The sequence below is a fragment of the Vulpes lagopus genome, chromosome 16, assembly GCF_018345385.1.
Source record: "Vulpes lagopus strain Blue_001 chromosome 16, ASM1834538v1, whole genome shotgun sequence".
Classification (NCBI taxonomy): domain Eukaryota; kingdom Metazoa; phylum Chordata; class Mammalia; order Carnivora; family Canidae; genus Vulpes; species Vulpes lagopus.
Window position 1 is genome coordinate 52,554,773 of NC_054839.1, and position 5,248 is coordinate 52,560,020.

The 5,248-nt window shown below is 51.7% G+C and overlaps 1 pseudogene; it reads right to left on the minus strand.

Annotated features, from left to right (window-relative positions):
• Positions 1-624: 624 nt before the first annotated feature.
• LOC121477190 lies at positions 625-722 on the minus strand (annotated as a pseudogene).
• Between the last annotated feature and the right edge of the window lie 4,526 nt (positions 723-5,248).

The window sequence follows — 5,248 nt, forward strand, 5'->3', positions numbered from 1 at the left end:
TTCCATGTTGCAGCCCTGAACACGTCTTCTGCCTTTGTAACGCGTCTGGAGCAAAGGTCACCTTGACTGTAAACCGACGGGTTGGGAACAGTCTCAAAGATTTACAGCTTGCAATGCCATGGCTTGTGGCTGGGAAAAGGACACGGAAGAGAAATTTTTGGAGCCATCAACAATGAGGCCAGAGCATTTCCATTTACCCTTAGCCCCACGAAAGGATGTGGAGGGAGACGGGTGAAGTTAGCCTTGGGCAACATCTCCCACAGCCCAGGGTGGGCGGTATTTCCTAGCCTCATGGGTGATTCTACTTCCCCACCCCCACCCTGTGTCTAGCCTCCTTTAGAGCAGTTCCATTGAGGGGGTGGGGTGGGGAACATGCACCAGCTTCGGTGTAGACCAGTTCCCACCAGGAGAAGGAGATCAGTGACCCAGGAGATGACAAACAAATTTTGTTTAGAGAACAAGCGACGTCTTAGAGGGCAAAGCTATAGCCTCCTTAGGTTTGTCTAGATTCCAGCGCTCATACCCCTGCCTTGGTGACTCTCCAGAGGACTAGGCACTTCCACAAAAATGCCTTATTTCCTGGCTGATAGGGGAAGGACAGAAGGGAGGAAATAGGAGCCTTTACCCACCAGAAGGCAAGCACGGCGGGTGGTGCCATCAACACGTTCAGAGAAACTTCTCCAGTAATAAACTATGGAAATGATCCCTGAAAGTATAGTCTTGGGCGGTGCCATCCAGGGCTGATGTGGTGCACGGTTCTGCTACCCTGGAAGGCCTTCTCGCCTTCTCCGGGTCTCATGCTTCCCAGCTGGGTCACACCATCTCGGCCCTTTCCCACTCCAGAGCGAGTTGTGGTGCATCAGGGGATAAGACATGTGGCAACACAGCTCTTTGGAAAAGAGCATGACCTGGCCATCTTGTGCTCATGGGAGCAGGACAAGCGCAGCATGTCTCGCCGTCCATGCTGACCCCCTCCAAGCCCTCAGAGGCCACACATGTAATCAGTGGGGGGCGGCTTCTGGGAAGGCGTCAGGCTTTCAGACACAGTCATATGTGAGGGAAAAAGTCCCACAATGTGGACACTCAGTGGACCGAGGAGGTGGCTCTTGTGCGCGGTTTTGGCATCTGTCAGTGTCATGGTTGGGAATCCATCCTGGTCCTTTCGGTTGCTTTGGGATCTGGGCCAAGTGTGGTAGGGGAGACCCCCTGGGGGTTTCCTAGATCTACAGGGTCTGATTCATCCGGCTCCAGCCCACGGTGATGACAGACATAGTCCAATTTTGGGCAGGGACCAGCCAACTCAAGTGTTAATAAGAGACAAACCTACTGGATGCTTCTGGAAGTATTTCAGCTTTGTGCGCTTCCCTTATCTCCTTTCCCACACTCAGCAGCAAAACAGCTAGGAAACCACAGGCTCCAAAGAGTCTCTGGAGAAGGGGTGGTGGTTAGAGCTTGTCTTCTAGAAAGCCAAGATAAAGTGGAGGAGCCGGCACACATATCCACGTCGGGACATGGTGCCTCCGTGATGGTTAGAAAGGTGGGCGGTGTCTTGAGATCTGAAAAGGAGAGATGGAGGCATCAGGTGTCGGGGCTGAGGGACATCCTCAGGAGTGTGACCCCTGGGAGGCTCTGGCCACGCTGTCCATTGGCTAAGGACACCGGATACTTGATAGGCCCTTGAGAGGCAGAATTTGGGAGGATGGCCTACAGGAACTCCCTCTTTAGCCAAGGAAGGCAAGATCCTCTTTCAGTCAGGGTTCAGAGCTGCAGGCCCTGGGTGAGGAAGCAGGGAGAGGATTGATTAACAAAGTATTGAGCAGCTCACAGCATCTCCAGGAGCTCCGGGTGTGTGGTTTGGAAGCTGCACCCCGGGGATAGCACCCCATGGCAGGAGCCATGGGACCCATATGACGAAGGAACACTTGCTCGGCTGAGGGGCCCACAGCCAACACCACAACACTGGGCACCCCAACACAGAGGCCCTGCTGTCCCTAGGACCTGGAGGCCCTGCCCCCAGGACCACCCCAGCCCGTCGCCAGAACTGCTGAGCTCTCCCAGCTTCTTCCGGTAGGTGACAAAGCCCCGGCCACGTCCACTCCCTCTGCCTGTGAGATGTGGGCTCCGCCTCACAAGGTGGGGCAGGGGGTGGGGTGGGCCCAAGCACAGAAGGGGCAGATCCTTGGTGACCAAACAGATGACAGTTGTCCCCTCTAAGGCAGGAAGTGAAAGGAACCGACCGCAGGGGTTTCTGGTGCTGCTCTACTTCCTCGCCCTGTGTGGACTCTGGGAACCACTACGGTCTGGCCTCTTTCCCCGTGAACCCGCTGACCTGTTCTTGTTAAGGCCTCCCGTGACCTCCATCTTGCTAAATTCCGTGGTCGTATCTCCGTCGACATCTTGGGCAACCTCTTAGCAACATCTGCCAGTTAGTCACTCCTTCTTGAAACACTGTCCTCTTTTGGCTTCCATGACACCTCACCCCACTGCTTCCCCTCCACCCACCTCCGCTCTGTCATCTTGGCCGGCCCTGCTTTCTCTGATTTCTGGACACCGGCGTTCCCCAGACGTGGTTCTGGCCCCTTCTCTTCACCTTTGATGTCTCCTCCATTAGCTTCACCTGTTCTTAAGACTTTTTTTTTTTAAGATTTTGTTTATTTGAGAGAGAGAGAGAGAGAGAGAGAGAGAGAGCACAGCAGGGGAAGGGGCAGCGGGAGAAGCTGGCTCCCCACTGACCAGGGAGCCCAACTCGGGGCTCGATCCCAGGACCCTGAGATCATGACCTGAGCCAAAGGCAGACGCTTAACTGACTGAGCCACCCAGGGGCTCCTCTTGGGACTTTCAACGCCATCTATGTCCCGATGGCTCCTGCATTTCGGCCTCTAGTCCAGTTCTCTCCTTGGAAGGCCAGGCCTTGGACTCCGTTGCAATAAAAAGTCCCTTAAGTTGAAGATATTTCAGACTTTTAGAAAAATTGCAAAAATAAAAATAGCACCTAAGACACCTGCACCCACATTCACCTCATGTGGACATTGACACCATTTGTATGCATGTACTTATGTGTGACACACACACACACACACACACACACATCATGGCCTTTTACTCCAAACCACTTCGGTATTTTTAGGGGTGAAGCGTATTCTCTCGCATAACGCAGCACAGTTATCAACCTCAGGGAATTTCGCGTGGCTCTGGCACTTTGCTCACCTCCACCAATCCCATTTCAGTCTTGTCGGCTAACCCAGAAATATCTTCTGTGGCGTTTTTTTCACCTTCTGCGCAGGATTTGGTCTAGGACCAGACTTAGCATTCGATTGTCATGTCCCGTGGGCCTCATTTTATCTGGAATCTTTCCATGGTCTCTTCAAGACCGTGGCTGGGTATTGAGCAACTCACAGCATCTCCAGGAGCTCCGGGTGTGTGGTTTGGACACACACCCAAAAAAATGGGTGTGCTGGGAGGACGACCCCTTGATTTTTTGAAGAGAAGAGGCCCCTCCTATTTTGTTAAATAGAATATTCCTCATTTTGGGAGTGCCTGCTGTTCTCTCCTGATCGGGGCCAGTTACTTACACTCTGTTGACACGCTACCTGGGTTAGTGCGTGGTTTTCTCGGAGTGTCCCATCTGGAAGCACACAGTGTCTCTCACTGCGGATGTTAATTAATTTTGATCACCTTGTCAAGGTGCTGTCTGAGTTCCCCACTATGCAATTGCTGCTTTTTTTTCCTTTTCCTCATAATTAACACATGGTTTGTGGGGAGACACCTTAAAACCACGCAAACCTCCTGTCACTCGTCAGAATTTACCTCTAGATTTAGCATCCATTGATGCTTCTTGTCTGATCTATCCGTTCCTGGGATGGTTGGAAAATGATGCTTTTCTAACTCCAGCGCTGCCGACATGTTGACCTGTCAACTCTTGACATGCCGCTCTAAGTAAGAGCTTTCTCCCCCATCCATCCCTCCCTTCCTTCTCTCTTTCCTTTTTTTTCCCACATTTTTAGAAGTTCATCTATTTATTTGAGTAATCTCTATACCCATGGTAGGGCTTAAACTCACCACCTGAAGGGGCACCTGGGTGGCTCAGTGGTTGAGCATCTGCCTTCGGCTAAGGGTGTGATCCCGGGGTCCCGGGATCAAGTCCCACATCGGGCTCCCTGCAGGGAGCCTGCTTCTCCCTCTGCCTGTGTCTCAGCCACTCTCTCGTGTCTCTCATGAATACATAAACAAAATCTTGAAGGAAAAAAAAAAAAACCCAACCAAACGTTTTTGTTTGGACCCTGGCCCCAAGGTCAAGAGTCATATGCTCTTCCAACTGAGCCAATCAGGCGCCCCTGCTCCCCTCTCTCCTTCCTCATCAATTTATTATTGGTATGGACTCATGAATTTTGAATGGTGTGTAATTCATTAATGCACTTAATTATTTAGGTGCTCAGATCACGTTTTTGACATCTTCACTTGGCTGTGTCACAGAAAGTTCAAATTCTACACATTCAAATTGGGGAACTCTTCATTTCCCACCACAAATGAATGAAGCTCCATCTCATCTTAGTCTTCTCTTCCTAGGAAATGTCACCATCATCTCCCCAGTTGCTCAAGCCAGAAACCTAGACGTCATCCTCAATTCTTCTGTTTCTCAGCCTCTATACCTAATTCATAGGTGTAGGCGGGTTCTGTTGGTCTATCCCCAAAGTATATCTTGAGGCCTCCTCCTGTCTGCATTTCTACCCCATGGCTCACATCCCTGCCACCCTCACCTGTCACCTGAAATGTGGCAATATTGCTCCTTGCTCTACCACTGTCTCTGATGCACATTCCAATCCCTTGACACACACGAGCCAGTGTGACTGTTGAGGAAAAATTTATAATCAGATCATGTGTTTCTCCTGCTTCAAACCCTCCAATGGCTTCTCGTTGCATCTAGAAGAAATGACAGCCTTGGGCACCGCCTCCAGAAGTCTGTGGCCTCTCTGACTGCGTCTCCACTACTCCCCCTGCCCTGCTTCCCCCCACCATGAGGTGCTGCCCTGCTGGTGCTGTAAGGGGACACCCTCACACCCAGGGTACCTGATTGACTTGCCCCTGCCGGCCTCCCCATGGAACCTTCCCCAGAGTGCTTCCTCGACAGGAACCCCAATTCTGGGGATCATGTTCTACTGGGTATTCTTGCTATTGAGCCATAGCTGCTGTTCAAGGGGTCGTCCTCCCAGCACTTGGATTCAAAAGCAGTTTGTGGAGATGACTCATG